General features: G+C 50.7%; 1 protein-coding gene across 1 annotated transcript in view; it reads left to right on the plus strand.

The window, feature by feature from the left end:
- The first annotated feature begins 18428 nt into the window (after positions 1–18428).
- The window catches only part of LOC140388596 (uncharacterized), a 102603-nt gene continuing 99694 nt past the window's right edge, over positions 18429–21337 (plus strand). Inside the window, exon 1 of the mRNA XM_072473027.1 lies at positions 18429–18675. The gene's annotated coding sequence lies outside the window, so the exon portion shown is untranslated. The remainder of the gene's footprint in view (positions 18676–21337) is intronic.

The following is a 21337-nucleotide window of genomic DNA, read 5'->3' on the forward strand; positions in this document are numbered from 1 at the left end:
TGTGAAACCACTCTAAAGCCCATCTACACTATTCCCTTATCGTCCACATGTCTATCCAATGACCATTTGAATTCCCTTTGTGTTGGCGAGTCCACTACTGTTGCAGGCAGGGCATTCCACGCCCTTACTACTCTCTGAGTAAAGAACCTACCTCTGACATCTGTCCTATATCTATCTCCCCTCAATTTAAAGCTATGTCCCCTCGTGCTAGACATCACCATCCGAGGAAAAAGGCTCTCACTGTCCACCCTATCCAATCCTCTTGTCCTACTTTTAGTCAACAAGACATACCTGGGCAAATTTTGAACATTACCGGATAGGTGCCAGTGTTGTAGCTGTACTGGAACAGCTTGGCTAGAGCACAAGTTTTCAGTACTATTGTCAGAATGCTGCCAGGTCCCATAGCCTTTGCCGTATCCAGTGCCTTCAGCTGTTTCGTGCTATCACGTGGGGTGAATCGAATTGGCTGAAAATTGGCATCTGTGATGCTGGGGACTTCAGGAGGAGGCTGAGATGGATCATCCACTCAAAGAACAATACAGCACAGGAACAGGCCCTTCGTCCCTCCAAGCCTGTGCCGGTCATCGTACCACCCTTGCCCAATACCCTCAGCACTTCCTAGTGCCATATCCCTCTATACCCATCCTATCCATGTATTTGTCAAGATGCCGTTAATGTATCTGCTTCCACAACCTCCCCTGGCAACGCATTCCAGACACTCACCACCCTCTGTGTAAAATACCTGCCTCGCACAACTCCTCTAAACTTTGCCCCGCAGACCTTAAACCTATGCCCCCTGGTGACTGACCCCTCCACCTTGGGAAAGAGTACCCGCCCATCCACTCTACCCATGCCCCTCATAATCTTGTAGACCTCTATCAGGTCATTCCTCAACCTCTGGCGTTCTAATGAAAACAGTCTGAGTCTATTCAGCCTCTCTGCATGACTAACACACGCCAGACCAGGCAACATCCTGGTAAACCTCCTCTGCACCCTCTCCAAAGCCTCCACATCCTTCTGGTAGTGTGGCGACCAGAATTGTGCGCAATATTGCAAGTGTGGCCTTACCAAGGTTCTACACAACTGTAGCATGACTTGCCAATTTTTATACTCTATGTCCCATCAAATTATGGCTAGCATTCTGTATGCTTTCTTGACTACCTTGTCCACTTGTATTGCCACTTTCAAAGATCTGTGGACCTGCACGCCCAGATCTCTCTTGACTGTCTATATTCCTCAGAGTTTTGTCATTTACGGTATATTTCCCCTCGATGTTAGACCTACCAAAATGATCGCACTTCTGGTTGAAGGTGGCTGCAAATGCTTCAGCCTGATCTTTTGCCCTGATGTGCTGGGCTCCTCCATCATTGAGAATGGGGGTATTGTGGAGCTGTCTGTGCTCAAGTTATTTGTTTAATTGTCCACCACCATTCACAGCTGGATATGGCACTGCAGAGCTTTGATCTGATCCTTTGGTTGTGGGATCACTTAGCTCTGTCGCATGCTGCTTTTGACATGCGAGTAGTTCTGTGTTGTAGCTTCATCAGGTTACCGCCTCATTTTTAAGGTATGCTTGGTAGTGCTCCTGGCATGGGGTGGAATTTTTCAGACCCTCCCATGGGTGGGATCGTCCAGTCCCTCTGAAGTCAATGGAGTGTTATCTGGCTTGTTGCATTTTACAGCCCCGTTCCCACCGCGACCGGCCGGAAGAATTCCGCCAATGGTCTTCTGCACTCTTCACTGAGCTACGGTTAATATCTGGCTCCGTGGTAATGGTTGAGTGGGGTTGCGCCGGGCCATGAGTTAAACGATTGTGTTTGAATTGTTCTGCCGCTGCTGATGGCCCACAGCGCATTAGGAATGTCCAGTTTTGATTTGCTTGATTTGTTCGAAATCTATCGCATTTAGCAGTGGTCGTGCCACACAACACAATTGGTGCCCTCAGTATGAAGGTGCAACTTCATCTCACACGAGCTTTGTGTTGCTCACTCCTACAGATAGTGCCATGGACAGATGCACCTGCAACAGGTAGAATGGTGAGTACCCCTCTTGTTGGACCCCTCATCATCTGTCCCAGACCCAGTCTAGCAGCTATGTCCGATGGACCCAGCCAGCTCAGTCAGTTGTGGTGCTACTGAACCACCCTTGGTGATGGACATTGAAGTCTCCCACCTGGAGAACATTCTGTGCCCACGCCAACCCTCAGCGTTTCCTCCACATGGTGCTCAACATGGAGGAGTATTGATTCATCAGCTGAAGAGTGGGCAGGATGGGATGCATAATAATCAGCAGAATGTTCCCATGGCTCACATTTGACCTGATGCCATTCATAGTTACCATACTATCTCATTGGTGAGTCTTGGAGAAACTTAGCTGTCCAATACAATTTTCTCATAATATCTTTGAAACAGAAATAGACCATTCCCAGCTGATTCCAGCCATTAACATATTTTGTTTGTTTGTTCTAGTTAGGATGTGGTTTATGTAATTTATATTTGTATTGTGTTTTAGAAATAAGGTACAGGTCTAAATATAATTCTGTGATTCTGTATTTGAATGTGCTAAGAAAGGGTTAAAACTTCAGTTTAGCTTCATATTGAAAAAGGTAGCTTGCAAGTCTGGAGATTTTGGTTTCACTTTAAACTTTGACTGCATTGTATAAAGGTTTTACGACTTTAAAGCAATTACAGGATAAAGAAACAAAGCTGCTGCTTAACAACCACATTGAAAAGCAGAAGCACTTGAGTTTCAGTTGGAACCAGGTAAGCCAAAAGCAAGAAACATTCCACTGGCACTGCCAGAAGAGGCAGGACAATACAGAGGGACAAAGCAAGTCTCAGAAGCTAAAGAGAAGAAAGGTCCAGAAATCAGGGAATGGGACCGAAGAGAGTTCCAGGAGGTTAAATGAACAAAGAACAGAAATCTGGAGAAAGGGGTCTGTCCAGTTGAGAGGAGCAGAGAGAGAAGTCAGAGCTACAAAATATAGAACTGGAGATGTTGGTTAGCAAGTGTCAGACATCCGAGGTGATCTAACGCTTCATGACACCTTACTACAGCCTGTGAAGCAGTGGGGTTCTGTTGGTGTGGCCGTGTACCTGAGAGATTGTGTGGAAGCCTGAGTGCACGTGGCAATCCAAGGCAGAGGAATTCTGAAAGGAGAGGTTGAAATCCTGGATGTGGATTCTTGGTAAAGGCATCTGAGGGAGAGCATTGTTTGGAAGAAGATTCCAAGCGTATTCTTCAACAGCAGAGTTGGAAAACCCTTGTGTGAAAGCCAAAGTTCCAGTGAGACCAGTTGTTCCAGTGAGACCTAGATGTGACAAACATCTAGGGGGATTTGATCAGAAATCCAGAGAAGTTGTTTCGGGTGGCATCTGTCCCATTCAAAGTGTGGTGTGTCTGACAACAGTTTGTCTATTGGTTTACCCAGCCTGTGTACTTAGAGTTTAAGATAAAGTTTGTAACTTGTGTTACTCTTACAAATCTGTATATATCTGTAACGGTATAGCTGGGGTGGAGGAGTAGCGTATTATAGTTAATCTTTACTTGTTTAATGTTTTATTCTTTGTTAAAAGTTCATTGGCAGTCCGTTGACTCTGTTCATTCACATCTCTAAACAAAATATAAAATTTAGAATCTATTGAGTCGAGTTCTGCACTGGGATCGGACTTGTCCAGTAGAAACATCAGCTGAGATCTGAACAGTTCTTCACTTAACCCATTTCAAAATTATCCCAAATTGAGTAGCAATGTTGTTGGGCTGACAAGCTCATCAGTGTTCAATGTATTTCTTCCCAAAAGATTGACATTTTCCATTTTGAAGACTGCTGTATTTCCACTTCAAATCGGCTTCAAACTGTGTCCCACAGCACACAGTGTGAGCAGCTCTGCCTGCGCCCTGCAGCACCCAGAGTGTGCAGCTCTGCCTGCGCCCTGCAGCACCCAGAGTGAGCAGCCCTGAGTGCACCCTGCAGCATCCAGAGTGAGCAGCCCTGAGTGCGCCCTGCAGCACCCAGAGTGAGCAGCTCTGCCTGCGCCCTGCAGCACCCAGAGTGAGCAGCTCTGCCTGCGCCCTGCAGCACCCAGAGTGAGCAGCTCTGCCTGCGCCCTGCAGCACCCAGAGTGAGCAGCCCTGAGTGCACCCTGCAGCACCCAGAGTGAGCAGCTCTGCCTGCGCCCTGCAGCACCCAGAGTGAGCAGCTCTGCCTGCGCCCTGCAGCATCCAGAGTGAGCAGCCCTGAGTGCACCCTGCAGCACCCAGAGTGAGCAGCTCTGCCTGCGCCCTGCAGCATCCAGAGTGAGCAGCTCTGCCTGCGCCCTGCAGCACCCAGAGTGAGCAGCTCTGCCTGCGCCCTGCAGCACCCAGAGTGAGCAGCTCTGCCTGCGCCCTGCAGCACCCAGAGTGAGCAGCCCTGAGTCCGCCCTGCAGCACCCAGAGTGAGCAGCCCTGCCTGCGCCCTGCAGCACCCAGAGTGAGCAGCTCTGCCTGCGCCCTGCAGCATCCAGATTGAGCAGCCCTGAGTGCACCCTGCAGCATCCAGAGTGAGCAGCTCTGCCTGCGCCCTGCAGCACCCAGAGTGAACAGCTCTGCCTGCGCCCTGCAGCACCCAGAGTGAGCAGCTCTGCCTGCGCCCTGCAGCATCCAGAGTGAGCAGCCCTGAGTGCACCCTGCAGCACCCAGAGTGAGCAGCTCTGCCTGCGCCCTGCAGCACCCAGGGTGAGCAGCCCTGCCTGCGCCCTGCAACACCCAGAGTGAGCAGCTCTGCCTGCGCCCTGCAGCATCCAGAGTGAGCAGCCCTGAGTGCACCCTGCAGCACCCAGAGTGAGCAACTCTGCCTGCGCCCTGCAGCACCCAGAGTGAGCAGCCCTGAGTGCACCCTGCAGCACCCAGAGTGAGCAGCTCTGCCTGCGCCCTGCAGCACCCAGAGTGAGCAACACTGCCTGCGCCCTGCAGCACCCAGAGTGAGCAGCTCTGCCTGCGCCCTGCAGCACCCAGAGTGAGCAGCTCTGCCTGCGCCCTGCAGCACCCAGAGTGAGCAACACTGCCTGCGCCCTGTAGCATCCAGAGTGAGCAGCCCTGAGTGCGCCCTGCAGCACCCAGAGTGAGCAGCCCTGAGTGCGCCCTGCAGCACCCAGAATGAGCAGCCCTGCCTGCGCCCTGCAGCACCCAGTGTGAGAAGCCCTGAGTGCGCCCTGCAGCATCCAGAGTGACCAGCCCTGCCTGCGCCCTGCAGCACCCAGTGTGAGCAGCCCTGAGTGCGCCCTGCAGCACCCAGAGTGAGCAGCTCTGCCTGCGCCCTGCAGCATCCAGAGTGAGCAGCCCTGAGTGCGCCCTGCAGCACCCAGAGTGAGCAACTCTGCCTGCGCCCTGTAGCATCCAGAGTGAGCAGCCCTGAGTGCGCCCTGCAGCACCCAGAGTGAGCAGCCCTGAGTGCGCCCTGCAGCACCCAGAGTGAGCAGCCCTGAGTGCGCCCTGCAGCACCCAGAGTGAGCAGCCCTGCCTGCGCCCTGCAGCACCCAGAGTGAGCAGCCCTGCCTGCGCCCTGCAGCACCCAGTGTGAGCAGCCCTGAGTGCGCCCTGCAGCATCCAGGGTACCAGCCCTGCCTGCGCCCTGCAGCACCCAGAGTGAGCAGCCCTGAGTGCGCCCTGCAGCACCCAGAGTGAGCAGCTCTGCCTGCGCCCTGCAGCACCCAGAGTGAGCAGCCCTGAGTCCGCCCTGCAGCACCCAGAGTGAGCAGCCCTGAGTCCGCCCTGCAGCACCCAGAGTGAGCAGCCCTGCCTGCGCCCTGCAGCACCCAGTGTGAGCAGCCCTGAGTGCGCCCTGCAGCATCCAGAGTACCAGCCCTGCCTGCGCCCTGCAGCACCCAGAGTGAGCAGCCCTGCCTGCGACCTGCAGCACCCAGAGTGAGCAGCTCTGCCTGCGCCCTGCAGCATCCAGTGTGAGCAGCCCTGAGTGCACCCTGCAGCACCCAGAGTGAGCAACTCTGCCTGCGCCCTGTAGCATCCAGAGTGAACAGCCCTGAGTGCGCCCTGCAGCACCCAGAGTGAGCAGCCCTGAGTGCGCCCTGCAGCACCCAGAGTGAGCAGCCCTGAGTGCGCCCTGCAGCACCCAGAGTGAGCAGCCCTGAGTCCGCCCTGCAGCACCCAGGGTGAGCAGCCCTGCCTGCGCCTTGCAGCACCCAGAGTGAGCAGCCCTGCCTGCGACCTGCAGCACCCAGAGTGAGCAGCTCTGCCTGCGCCCTGCAGCATCCAGTGTGAGCAGCCCTGAGTGCACCCTGCAGCACCCAGAGTGAGCAACTCTGCCTGCGCCCTGTAGCATCCAGAGTGAACAGCCCTGAGTGCGCCCTGCAGCACCCAGAGTGAGCAGCCCTGAGTGCGCCCTGCAGCACCCAGAGTGAGCAGCCCTGAGTGCGCCCTGCAGCACCCAGAGTGAGCAGCCCTGAGTGCGCCCTGCAGCACCCAGTGTGAGGAGCCCTGCCTGTGCCCTGCAACACCCAGGGTGAGCAGCCCTGCCTGCGCCCTGCAGTACCCAGACTCACCTGAGGGAGCAGCTTTGGCAGTGGATAAGACCATAAGACATAGGAGCGGAAGTAAGGCCATTCGGCCCATCGAGTCCACTCCGCCATTCAATCATGGCTGATTTCAACTCCATTTACCCGCTCTCTCTCCATAGCCCTTAATTCCTCGAGAAATCAAGAATTTATCAACTTCTGTCTTAAAGACACTCAACGTCCCGGCCTCCACCGCCCTCTGTGGCAATGAATTCCACAGACCCACCACTCTCTGGCTGAAGAAATTTCTCCTCATCTCTGTTCTAAAGTGACTCCCTTTTATTCTAAGGCTGTGCCCCCAGGTCCTAGTCTCCCCTGCTAATGGAAACAACTTCCCTACGTCCAAGAGTCTAGGGGGCAGTGAAAGATGGTAGCAAAGTTGTTGCAGGTAGGTTTACAATATTGTGCCCATATCAAAGATATGGGTGAAGTGAAGATGGATTCCCACTGCTGGCGGATTGCAAACTTCTGCCTTTTATCTTTTTTTTGTAGAAACATTTTATTGAGGCATTTATAATTTTGCCATTTTAACATTCTAAACAACAGAGCGGTCCAACATACGCAAAAGCTCCATAATAATATACCAAACTTCCCCCGCCCAAACGCCTAGCTACCCATATATTAGATTCCCTGCCCTTAATCTCCACTTCCATGCCTCCCCTTTCCCCCCATTCCCTCCCCCCTCCTGCTGAAGGTAATTTTTCCCTAAAGGAGTCGATGAACGGCTACCACCTCCGAGCGAACCCCTGTATTGAACCCCTTAAGGCTGTTAGAAGTGAAAATATTCACACGTAGGCCTTTTTGAGTGAGCAAAGAAGCAGTTTATTATATCAGATCTGGGAGAAAGAGTTGGATACTCCGCAGCCTCGCAATATTCTTTCTCACTTGAGTTAAGGTTCGCATTGGGTTAATATACAGATTCAAGGGGCGGAATTAGTTGCATTCTCATTTACATACAATCAATCAACTATATTCGTGTCTCAATTCATTTCATGCAGTCAATCAATTTTCTTAGCATCCCAGTTATCACATATATGGTTAAAGTGGGTGTTGCCCCTAACTTCTTACAGATGTAATTCAAAACTAAGGTTTTGTCCTGCGATCTTGAGCAAGTAAAGATTTCTTTGTCCTGTGGAGCTGTCACCCTCCCTAAAAATACCCACGTCTGGTTCTCATTTAATGAGCACAGTTTGTAACTTAACCCAGGTAAGGATTGTTCAGGAATGAGGCTAGGTCAGCCATTTTGTGTCTTTAGTTTTGCTATCTTAGCTAACAGTCATTTTGTGTCCTTTCTGATAGTAACAAGCATTGTGTACACACTATTCCTGCAAATTGCCTCTTCTAAACAGGCATCAAAGCCACTGAGTACCTTTTATCTCAGCAGAACCATTCAAAAGTAATATAGGAGCAAAAATGTAGTTACAGAGCCAACTATAATTTATATCATAGCCCACTATCAGAAAATGCCCCCCAACAAGGCAAACTTAATCTTCTCTAGCCTGAGAAACCCTGCCATGTCACTGACCCACATCCCCGACTTTGGAGGCTCCGAGTCCCTCCACCCCAGCAAAATCCATCTCCGGGCCACCAGGGAGGCAAAAGCCAAAACGTCGGCCTCTCTCCACCCTTGGGCTCCCGGATCCTCCGGCACTCCAAATATTGCCACCTCTGGACCCGGAGTCACCCTCCCTTCCAGGACATCTGATATGACATCTGAAAATCCCCTTAGCCTCGGACACGCCCAAAACATGATTCGCCGGGCTTCCCCCGCACCGCCCACACCTGTCGTCCTCCTCAAAAAATCTCCTCATCCGGGCCACGTCATATGAGTCTGTGGATCACCTTGAACTGGATCAGGCTAAGCCTGGCACACAATGAGGATGCATTGACTCCCCTCAGGGCCTTCTCCCATAGCCCGACTTCCAACTCCCCTCCCCAACCCGTCCTCCCACTTCCTCTTCATCTCCCCGATTAGGACCCCTTCCCACTCCACTCCATCAATTACTTATATATTTCTGAGACACTCCCCTCCCCAACCTCTGTCTTTGACATCACCTTATCCTGTAGTCCCCTTAGAGGGAGGCGAGAGAAGCATGGAAAATGCCTCCAGACAAAATTGCGTACCTGCAGGTACCGAATTCGGTTCCCACCCGGTAACTCAAACTCCTCCTCTAGCTCCTCCAGGCTTGAGAAACCCTCCTCAATGAAGAGATCCCCAAATCCCTCAATCCCCCCCTCCCCCACCCTCCCGCCCCCCCGCCCTCCCCCCCCCCCCCCTCCCCCCCCCCCCCCCCCCCCCCGCGCAGCGGCCCACCAAAGCCGGAGGCCCGAGGTGCTACTTTTGCAGCCAGAGTACACACCCCAGACAACACTGCCCGGCACGGAACGCAACTTGCACCGGCTGTGGGAAGAAGGGCCACTTTGCAAAAGCCTGCCAGGCTTGATCTCCCCCTAAAACTTCTAGGCCCAGCAGCGCTGCCTGTTGGGGCCGCCCCCAGCTGCCGCGCCACCCGCCATGTGCGACTCGTGGGCGCCGCCATCTTGAATTTCGGCCGCCATGTGCGACCCATGGGGGCCGCCATCTTTAACGCACCCTCCAACCGCCACGCGTGACCCACGGGGGCCGCCATCTTGGGCACCATCGCCGCTGCCACCCGCCATGCGCGACCCATGGGGACTGCCATCTTGGGACCACTCTGCAGCCTCCCAGGAGCCCAGCTCACCTGACCATACGCAGGCCGCCGCTACCTCCGACCGGCCTACCAACCGTCTTCCGAAGCTCGCCCCCATCACGCTCGACCAGTCCCGGCCGCATCACCTCGCGAAGTCTACGATGACCGTCCGGATCAACGGGCACGAGACGGCCTGCCTTTTCGACTCCGGGAGCACAGACAGCTTCATACACCCAGATACGGTAAGGCGCTGCTCCCTCCCAATCCTACCCGCGACCCAGAAAATCTCCCTGGCTCCCGGATCCCACGCAGTAGAAATCCGGGGTACTGTATCGCAACCCTTACTGTACAAGGCGTAGAGTGCGCTAACTTCAAACTCTACATCCTTCCCCTTAGCTGCGCTGCCCAATTACTGGGGCTCGACTTCCAGTGCCACCTCCAGAGCCTTACTTTAAAGTTCGGCGGACCCCTGCCCCCCCCGCCCCCTCACCGTCTAGCCTCGCGACCCATAAGGCCGCCCCACCCTCCCTCTTCGCAAATCTCACCCCGGACTGTAAGCCCGTCGCTCCCAGAAGAAGCGCTACAGTGCCCGGGACAGAGCCTTTATCAGGTCGAAGGTCCAGTGACTCCTGCGAGAGGGGATCATTGAGGCTAGTAACAGGCCTTGGAGAGCCCAAGTGGTGGTCGTCAAGACTGGGGAGAAGCATCGGATGGTCATCGATTACAGCCAGACCATCAACGGGTGCACGCAGCTCGATGCGTACCCCCTCCCCCGCATATCTGACATGGTCAATCAGATTGCGCAGTATCGAGTCTTCTCCACAGTTGACTTGAAGTCCGCGTACCACCAGCTCCCTATCTGCCCGGAGGACAGCCAATACACTGCCTTCGAGGCGGATGGCCGCCTCTAACACTTCCTCAGGGTCCCCTTCGGCGTCACCAACGGGGTCTCGGACATCCAAAGAGAAATGGACCGAATGGTTGACCAGTACGGGCGGCGGGCCACGTTCCCGTACTTCGACAATGTCACCATCTGCGGCCATGACCAGCAGGACCATGACGAGAACCTCCGGCACTTCCTCCACACCGCTAAACTCCTGAACCTCACCTATAGTAGAGAAATATGCGTCTTCCGCACAACCCGCCTAGCCATCCTCGGCTACGTTGTGGAATACGGAGTCCTAGGGCCCGACACCGACCGCAAGCGCCCCCTCCTGGAACTCCCCTCACCCATTGCCCCAAGGCTCTGAAGAGATGCATGGGGTTCTTCTCGTACTATGCCCAGGGGGTCCCCAACTATGCGGACAAGGCCCGTCCTCTGATCAAATCCACCATTTTTCCCCTGACGGCTGAGGCCCAACTGGCCTTCAGTCGCATCAAGGCAGATATTGCCAAAGCCGTGATGCACGCTGTGGACGAGTCCATCCCATTCTAGTGGAGAGCGATGCGTCGGACTTTGCTCTTGCCGCTACACTCAACCAGGCAGGTAGGCCCGTGGCTTTCTTCTCCCGTACCCTCCATGCCTCCGAAATTCGACACTCCTCCATCGAAAAGGAAGCCCAAGCCATCGTAGAAGCTGTGCGACATTGGAGGCATTACCTGTCCGGCAGGCGATTCACTCTCCTCACTGACCAACGGTCGGTTGCCTTCATGTTCAATAACACACAGCGGGGCAAGATTAAGAATGACAAGATTCTGAGGTGGAGGATTGCGCTCTCCACCTACAGCTATGATATCTTGTATCGACCCGGGAAGCTCAATGAGCCCCCAGATGCCCTATCCCGCGGTACATGTGCCAGCGCACAGGTAGACCGACTCCGGGCCCCTCCACAATGACCTCCGTCACCCGGGGGTCACCAATTCTTTTCACTTCATCAAGGCTCGCAACCTGCCTTACTCCATCAAGGAGGTCAGGACCGTGACCAGGGACTGCCAGGTCTGCGCAGAGTGCAAACCGCACTTCTATCGGCCAGACAGAGCACACCTGGTAAAGGCCTCCCGCCCCTTTGAGCGCCTCAACATCGATTTCAAAGGGCCCCTCCCCTCCGCTGACCGTAACGTGTACTTCCTCAACATCGTTGACGAATACTCAAGATTCCCCTTCGCCATCCCGTGCCCCGACATGACCTCTGCCTCCGTCATCAAGGCCCTGCACAGTATTTTCACCCTGTTCGGGTTCCCCGCCTACATCCACAGTGATCGGGGATCCTCCTTTATGAGCGACGAGTTGTGTTAGTTCCTGCTCAGCAAGGGCATCGCCTCCAGCAGGACAGCTGGAGGTCCCCCCGGGGAAACGGACAGGTGGAGAGGGAGAACGCGACGGTCTGGAAGGCCGCTTCTGGCCCTACGGTCTAGAAGTCTCCCAGTCTCCCGCTGGCAGGAGGTCCTCTCCGACACGCTCCACTCCATCCGGTCGCTCCTATGTACAGCCACCAACGAGACTCCTCATGAACGTATATTTGCCTTCCCCAGGAAATCCACTTCCAGGATCTTGCTGCTGTCCTGGCTGGCAGTCCCAGGGCCCGTCCTTCTCCGGAAGCATGCGAGGAGCCATAAAACCAACCCCCTCGTCGAGAAAGTCCTGCTCCTCCATGCAAACCCACAATATGCCTAGATGGCACACCAGGACGGGCGGCAGGACACAATCTCCCTTCGGGATTTGGCACCTGCAGGTTCCCCAGCGACCATCACCACCACCCCCGACCCTACACCGTCTTCCCCCACCCCTGCCCACCCACCTCGCGAACTAGCACCCGCAGGCCCACCGGCGACAATCACCACCACCTCCGCCCATACACCGTTCCCCCCCTTCACTGACTCAACATTTGGGTGAAGAAGAAGACAACACGCTCCCGGACACGCAGGTCTCGACACTGGTGCCCACACCACAACCGGGACTGAGGTGATCACGGCGGAAGGCCCCCAACAGACTTGACCTTTAAGACCACTTCACCCCCGCCGGACTCTTTTTTTAAACAGGGGGTGAATGTGGTAAACCATGGTATTGCATTGTATGGCATTATGTTGTGTTGTACATGCCTCGCTTGTCCAGGCTGGCTCCGCCTGTGGCTCCTCCCCTCGGGCTTATGTATAAACGTGGCAAGTCTCCACCTCTGACCCAGTTCGTGTCCAGAGGCAGGAGGCTTGCTGTTTAGTGTATTAAAGCCTCAGTTACGTTCATCACTTGTCGTGTGTTTATTGATGGCATATCAGCAATAAAGCAGACTATGGAAGATACACTATTGACAGGATGACAAAATCGTACGGCGCCGAACAGGTTGCAAGGGTATGGAAGGAGATCGGGACCCGGAAATTATGAAGACAGAAACCCATTTAGAACCTATATTAGGAGGAGGGACATGGAGAAAGAAATAGGAAGATGAACCCCAGAAATTCCCGGGGTATGATAAATCAATGTTTTCGATGTGACTCTCAATACCATTATGCTTTCAACTGTCCAACACGTTATAATAGAGAGTTTGAAGTGACACATGACATGGAAGAGTCAGAAGAGGAAAAAGATAGTGACCAGAAAGAAGGAATTGTCCTATTAACAAGCAGTTGAACTCCGGTAATGAGGGTGTTGTTTGCAGAATCCTTCAATTGTGCTGAATTTGACAGTGGCACCACATCTACTGTGTGTGGAATTGACTGGTTAAAATGTTACCTGGACTCTTTGAATGCTGAAGATCGTAACAAGGTTAAGGAATTTGAAAGTTTCATAAGTTTCAGGTTTGGGGATGATAATACTCTGAAGTCGCTGAAAAGAGTGGTGATCCCTTGCAATATTGCCGGAGTGAATCATTTCATTAGCACGGATGTTGTATCAAGTGAGATACCTTTGCTTCTGAGCAGACCACGATGAAGAAAGCACACTTGAAACTGGATATGGAAAAGGATAAGGCAACAACTTTTGGAAAGACGGTGGACTTACAATTTACACAGTCGGGACACTATTGTATTCTATTACTGACAAATAATATTTCAGGTGCAGTTGTTAAGGATGCGTTAATGGCAGTTGGAGATGGGACTTTAGCTGATAAAAAGCTTGTGTTAAAACTGCATAGGCAATTTGCACATCCGTCTCCTCGGAGGCTGAAAAATTTATTAAAGGATGCAGGAGTAAGGGATGAAGACTATACAAAGCTGATAGAACAGGTTAGTGATCGCTGTGAAGTTTGTGGTAAGTGCAGAAGGACACCATCACGACCGATAGTAACCCTACCTTTGGCCAGGGATTTTAACGACATTGTGGCCATGGACCTTAAGATCTGGGATAAAGCTAACATATATTTATTTAGCATTTTGTAGATTTAGCAACCAGATTTAGTCAATCAACTATTGTATGAAGTAAAGAAAAGAGAGTAATTCTGGATCAAATCGTAGAAAAATGGATAGGGACAGGAATGGGCCCACCGGCAAAATTCCTTACGGATAATGGGGGAGAATTTTGAGTTTAGAGATATGTATGAAAACGTGAATATCACGGTTATGAATTGGGCTGCGGAAAGCCCATTTAGTAATGGTGTGTGTGAAAGAAACCATGCTGTAATAGATGACATGCTCCGGAAAATATTGGCAGATAGACCAAACTGCAAGTTACATTCAGCTTTAGCATGGGTGGTACATGCAAAGAATTCATTGCAGATGGTTGGGGGCTATAGTCCCTATCAATTAGTGTTTGGTTGAAATCCTAAAATTCCGTCCATTTTGGATGACCAGCCTCCAGCTTGGGAAGGGACTACGATTAGTTCTGCCTTTGCTGAGCATTTAAATGCATTACATAGCAGTAGAAAAGCTTTATTGGAAACAGAAGTCTCTGAAAGAATTCGCAGAGCTTTAAGGCGGCCATCAAATACCGTTTTTCAGCAAGGAGACATAGTATACTATAAGAGAGACAATTTTAATGAATGGAAAGGCCCAGGGAAGATCATAGGCATAGATGGCAAAACAATTATTTTGCAACATGGCAATCAAACTGTTAGGGTACATTCATCAAGGATAATGGGTTCAGATAACAAATTTTCAAATTTAGACAGAGCAGGCAAACATGATGAGGAACCAGGGTCATCTGGTACACACGTGTTACAGAACTATGGTGACCAGTTAACTGATATAGACAGGATTTCTGTAGAGGAACACAATACTTCTGATTAATCAGAACAGACCATTTTTCCGAAAGGACAACTACTAAAAGTTGGTACAAAAGTACCATACTTGCCTGAAGGGCCTAGTCAATGGAAGGATGCAACTGTTATTAGTAGAGCAGAGAAAGCCACTGGAAAGTATAAACATTGGTTGAATGTTCAGCATTCAGGGGAGGGTGTCAAGACAATGGATTGGGAACATGACGTTCAAAAGTGGAGGGCACAGAAATGCACTGCCAGTTCAGATAGTACATCGGATAGTGAACAGGTTCGCAGGAAAAGGTCGAGAACTATTGAAAGGACATCCCATTGGGGTTTAGCACACTGGGCTAAATCGCTGGCTTTTAAAGCAGACCAAGGCAGGCCAGCAGCACGGTTCGATTCCTGTACCAGCCTCCCCGAACAGGCGCCGGAATGTGGCGACTAGGGGCTTTTCACATTAACTTCATTTGAAGCCTACTTGTGACAATAAGCGATTTTCATTTCATTTCATTTTTTCATAGCAGAAGGGAAAGATCAAGCCGTAGCAGTACAGAACAAGATACCAGGTGGGATAGGGGACGTAGTTTAACAAGATCTCGAAACATGGGTAAGAGTATAAATACTACTAGGAGTAGAAGCCCACATGCACGTGAGATTTTGGTGGCTTCCAATAAATTAGATGAAAAAGTTATAAAAGATGCCAAACAGCAAGAACTGCAGAGTTGGAGTGAATTTGGGGTATACACGCAAGTACCGGATAGGGGACAAAGAGCTCTATCCCACAGATGGATTTGCACGGAAAAGGTTCTTCTGGATGGAACTTTATGATGCATGTCGATGATTTTTTGTGGGGTGGGACTAGTGATTTCGAAGCTTTTGTAATCTCTGGTTTGAGGAAAGAATTCAGGGTTGGAAGTCAGGCTTCTGGTGCATTTAAATATATTGGACTGGAAATCGGACTGACTAAGTTAGGGGCAACTTTACATCAGCAATCTTATTTGGAGAGACCAATAGCAATTAGTTGTGGTCGGGTTTCACAAAAAGACGCAGGGGTTTCAAAGATGGAAAAAGAACAACTGCGAAGTTTAATTGGGCAACTGAATTGGTTAGGTAGACAGACTCGACTGGATGTTAGTTTTGACATCTTCGAGTTGAGTACAAAAATTAATGATCCCAAAATGGAAGACATAATAAGGGCAAATAAAGCGTTGGTCAAACTAAAAATGCAGGAGTGTGTTTTGAGGTTCCCGATTGTAGGTGACCTGAGGCAAATGACACTCATAGTTTATAGTGATGCGTCCTATGCAAATTTATGTGATGGGGTTCCAAGCGCAGGAGGTTTTATAATTTTCCTTTTGGGGAACAATGATAAATGTTGCCCTCTTGTGTGGGAAACAAAGAAAATAAGGAGAGTGGTCAAAAGCACGTTGGCTGCTGAGACGTTAAGCCTTGTCGAGGCGGTGGATATGGCATTTTATATATCTCAGATATTGATAGAAAATTTGGAATTAGAGGATTTGGGAAACATATCCATTGAGTGTCACATTGACAATAAATCCCTGTGGGAAAATGTGCACTCTACAAAAAGTGTTAACGGGAAAAGGTTAAGGATAGACATCACAAGTTTGAAGCAGATGTTGGACAGAGTGGAGATAGCAAAAATTAAATGGGTCGACAGTAACTATCAATTGTCAGACTGTTTTACGAAAAGAGGGGCTAGTTCACAGAAACTTTTGGCTGTTGTTAATGAAGGGCGCCTGTTTCTGTGACTTTGATTTTTTGGTAATGGGTTGAGAGACATTCCAATTAAATGTCTCATTTATGTTAAGTATCCAGTAATTGATACTGATATGTAAAGAAGCTTCAGATGGCCTTTGGGCATGTGATGTGATGATAGAGATTTTGTACAGAGTTGTGTTAAAGGAAAATAAAGGTATTTGCGAGAAGGAATAGAACTTTTGACTCTTAATACAACAGCAGCTAAACAGCTAACATCACAGATCGGTGACCACATCGACGCACCCTCTAGTCTCATGCTGCCTCCATTGCCCCCACACTCTCAGCACTGCCACCACTGGGCTTCTGGAGTACTGGGCCGGCGAGAACGGCGGAGGTGCCATTAACAGAGTCTTCAGACTCGTGTCCTTGCAAGATGCCGCCTCCACCCGCTCCCACACTGACCCCCTCCCCCACTACCCATTTCCTAACCATCGAAATATTGGCCGTCCAGTAGAAGTTAATAAAGTTCGGAAGGGCCAAGCTCCCTTCCCCATGCCACCGCTCAAGAAGGACCTTCTTCACCCTGGGGGCTTTCTCGGCCCATATAAAACCCGAGATCGCCGCGTTCATCTTCCTAAAAAATGCCTTGGGGATAAAGATTGGGAGACACTGAAACACAAACAGCAATCTCGGGAGGATTGTCACCTTCGCAGTCTGTACCCTCCCCGCCAATGACAGCGGGAGCACGTTCCACCCACGGAAGTCCCCTTTTGTTTGCCCAATCATCCTGCCCAAATTAGTTTATGAAGCTGACCCCAGTCCCTTGCCACCTGAATCCCCAGGTACCTAAAACTCCATCCCACCACTTTGAACGGCATCTCCCTCGGTCTCCTCTCCTGCCTCCTTGCCTGGATCGCGAAGACCTCGCTCTTGTAACCTGAGAACCGGCCAAATTCCTCCAGTATCCCCATAATTCCTGCAATCCCCCCCAATGGGTCTGTTATATTAAGGAGCAAATCGTCCACAGAGAGCGAGACCCTATGTCCACCCCCCCCCCTCTCACTATCTGCCTGTTATCTTTTATGATATCCAGGAACTACCTAGTCTATTTTCCTATTTAATTTTTTTTTAAATGGAGATGTGTTTATCGCCCTTACAGTTCAAGTAAATTTCCCTTTGAGTGTTTGAAATATCAACTCTGATCAATCTATTTGATCAATCCCAATAACGGAAACAGTAATGCCCAGACGTTTTAATTTTAGATGGTGATTCACATCAGACACAAAAGCGTTTATTGCAATCACTTTAGAGGTCACTTAGAATCATAGAATTTACAGTGCAGAAGGAGGCCATTCGGCCCATCGGGTCTGCACTGGCCCTTGGAAAGAGTACCTTACCCAAGCCCACACCTCCACCCTATTTCTGTAACCCAATGGCCCCACCTAACCTTTTTCTTTTGGACACTAAGGGGCAATTTAGCATAGCCAATCCACCTAACCCACAAATCTTTGGGCTGTGGGAGGAAACCGGAGCACCCGGAGGAAACCCACGCAGACACGGGGAGAACGTGCAGACTCCGCACAGACAGTGACCCAAGCCGGGAATCGAACCTGGGACCCTGGAGCTGTGAAGCAACAGTGCTAACCACTGTGCTACCGTGTCGGTATATATATCCAGTTCTCAAGCACTTTCTCTCGAAACATTGCGAATGGCCTGAATGGTTAAGAGAAAGTGTCTGAATTGCAAAGCCACGAGTTCAAGTTTGATGCCTGCAGATAAGCTCTCGAATTTGTCAAAACGCCTCCCCCTGTGTGTGGCATGAAAGAAAATGAAATGAAATGAAAATCGCTTATTGTCACAAGTACTGTGAAAAGCCCCTAGTCGCCTCATTCCGGCGCCTGTTCGGGGAGGCCGGTACGGGAATTGAACCGTGCTGCTGGCCTGCTTGGTCTGCTTTAAAAGCCAGCGATTTAGCCCTGTGCTAAACCAGCCCCTGGTATCAGTCCTCGCGTGGCCCTGGAAATTATTGCCACCGGTTTAAAAACCAGATCCACCCTGGCTCTGATCCCAAGGGGTTAATTTGTCCAAACATATCTGTAAATTTTAAAAACTTATTTAATAATGCCCGGTCTAAACATTTAGCAAAACAAATTTGTGTGGTGGATTTAAACTCTCAATGAAAGGGATTAACAGAGCTGCTTGTTTGCAGAGGGCGGGGCAGAGGAAACCTCACACGCAATCACACGTCACTCCTTCACGGAATTGGTCCGAAGAACCTTCCCCGGTGAATAGAAAGAAGCAAACTGAATTTTCAACTTGTTTTTCCTGACATTTCTGCCGGAGAGGGCTGGCAGTCACCGAGGCCGTTGCACCTGGGTTTTACCAGAGAGTTCAACATTGTGGTATGCTGCTGTCTCGTTGCTGGGATTGTGATCCGAGCCTGCTCTACCACCGCCAGTAGCTGGGTTTCGCCATCCGAGTATTTATATAGCACCTCTCATGACCCCCAAGACGTACACACAATTACATTCTCGACACTGTTCTCCGGGCTCACAAACGCTGACCGCTGGCCGCACGACTGAGCTGTGGATGCTTTGATGTCCGGTGAGTGACTCTTCGAGCACAGCAACTCGTTAATGGAAATCCTGCAGCTCGTCCTAACTCTGTCCAAATCGCTGCATTAAGTTTTAATGTTCAGTATATCTGCCAAATGTTCTTCCCTATGGAATGTTGAATCATCAACATGTTTAGACCCAGTCTCTGGCAAAGTATCTCAGTGCTATTTATATCACTCATTGGCTACTGAAATATAAAAAAACAGATACTTACCATATATAAATGTCATACCCTCCATGAGGACCAGGGGGAAACCATTATTGATCTTCCCCTGGGACTCGTGCAGATCAAACTTCCCAGTTGGGGGCAGAGGCCGCTCGTCTGGGGCTCATTATGTACGGATATAAAAACCGGCCCAAAGCAGGGCCCAGACAGACTAGTCTGCCCAGCAAGGATTGTACTGGGAGCGAGATGCTGCTTTACGCAGATCATTGTATCTAGTTACAATAAACTAATGTTCAATTTTCATCTGCTAAAATAAAAAAAGGATGTGGGAGGCACGTTGATGCAGTGGTTAGCACTGCTGCCTCACGGCAGCAAGGACCCGGGTTCGATCCCGGCTCCGGGTCACTGTCCGTGTGGAGTTTTCACATTCTGCCCGTGTCTGCGTGGGTTCCACAACCCAAAAAGATGAGAGGGTCGGTGGATTGGCCACGCTAAGTTGCCCCTTAAAATTTAAATGAATAAAAAAGTATTTGGCGAGATCCTGTGCATGTGCAGTGCGCACCGAAAGTGCTGTTTGGGACTTTCTGATGTTGCACGCCACTGGGTGAGATTCTCAGGTCGTCCAGCCGCATGTTTCTCGGCCGCCCGCCATTTGCTGGCGGCAGGATTCTATCTTCCCGCCGCTTGTCAATGCGATTTTCCATTGGAACCACCACATGCCGTCGTGAAACCCACTGGCGACGGTGCGCTGCCAGCTGGAAAAGAGAATCGCAACGACCAGGGAGACCCGGCCACTGTGTCTGCGTCGCTTTGAATTCCTAGGAGTGACCTCTGAGTGGGTGAAAATATTCAGCAAAGCACCCCAAGCGTTTCCGACTGTCCCGACAGGCTGAAGAGAGGAATAAAGGAAAAGAAAAATGCAGTTAGATATCTCCGGCCCCCGGTCTACCTCTCTGTTTACAAGCTTCATTGTTGAAGAACGTCAATATGAGTCAGGAAGGAAAGAAAATCAGAGAGAGGAAGAGCAGGTGGTGAGAAAGACGACGACCAAGAACATTTGAGCACCTTCGGTCTGTGCGCATTCAGGACCCGGACCTTCCCGTTGCTTGCCATTTTAACACAAGACCCTGCTCCCATGCCCACATGTCTGTCCTTGGCCTCTGCAATGTTCCAGTGAAGCTCAACGCAAACTGGAGGAACAACGTCTCATCTTCCGGTTAGGCACGCTACAGCCTTCCGGTCTCAACATCGAATTCAACAACTTCAGATGATTAGCTCTACCCCACCGCGACCCATTTGTTTTCATCCCATTTCACTTTAACTGTTTTTTTTACCATTTCTTTCTCTCTTGTCTTTCTTTATATATATTCACCACCCCATCTTATCCACCTTTCGCTACCCTTTCTCCCCTTTGTCTCCCCCTTCCCCTCCCCCCACATCTACATCTGTCATAGTTTACCCTCTGATGTTAGTTTCTCTTCTGTTTGGCCTTTCACATCTTTTGTTCTCTCTTTCCACATGGTTTCTGTGGCTATTAGCACCCCGTTACGCACCTCTTGGCTAATAAGGAGATCAGGGGTTATGGGGAGAAGGCAGGAGAATGGGGATGAGAAAATATCAGCCATGATTGAATGGCGGAGCAGACTTGATGGGCCAAGTGGCCTAATTCTGCTCCTTTGTCTTATGGTCTTATGGCTTCCCTGGGTTTCTGTGGCTATGACTCATCTTTCATTCTCATTTCACAGTATTAATATTTCTCACTTTCTCTGTCTGTCAGCTTTGACAAAGGGTCATCTGGACTCGAAACGTTAGCTCTTTTCTCTCCCTACAGATGCTGCCAGACCTGCTGAGATTTTCCAGCATTTTCTTTTTGGTTTCAGATTCCAGCATCCGCAGTAATTTGCTTTTATTAAGAACATTTGAGATTTGAGGGATGCCATGTTCACCCCCCACTTCCCCCACTAAAATGTCAATGGAGTCTGTCCACGATAAAGCCGGCTGTCCCACAATCATTTACCGTGAGGAGCAGTGTAATTGGCTTAAGGTGACATTTCCATCCTTACCTTGGGAGGAAATCAAGCTTCAAGAGTTTCCAGCCACTCTAAGCACTCCTGTAGTTCCAGCAGTGCCAGGTTCGAGTGGTGCTCACGGCTGGGACGACAGGTAAAGTCTGAAAAGGAGGAGCTTCCTTGGAGGCTGGACTGCAGCTAAGTCTTGGCATCAGATTGGCGTCAGATTGGCTGGTCTTGGCGAGAGAGGTGAAGGGGTTGGGGAGAGGTGGGGGGAGCCAGGTTTGAGAGCCTGGTGGAGGATTAAAGGGGGGGGGCAATGACATTTGGGTGGGGTGTCTCTGATGGGTGCAGGAGATCACCAAAGGAGCCCTCCTTTTGTCTAATACCAACTCTTGCAACTGAAGCTACCTGGCTACCCACTTGGCATAGGCACCCCCCACCCTCAATGGTGTGGGTAAAATAGCCATGGGTGC

Source organism: Scyliorhinus torazame, chromosome 13, assembly GCF_047496885.1.
Source record: "Scyliorhinus torazame isolate Kashiwa2021f chromosome 13, sScyTor2.1, whole genome shotgun sequence".
Taxonomy (NCBI): Eukaryota; Metazoa; Chordata; class Chondrichthyes; order Carcharhiniformes; family Scyliorhinidae; genus Scyliorhinus; species Scyliorhinus torazame.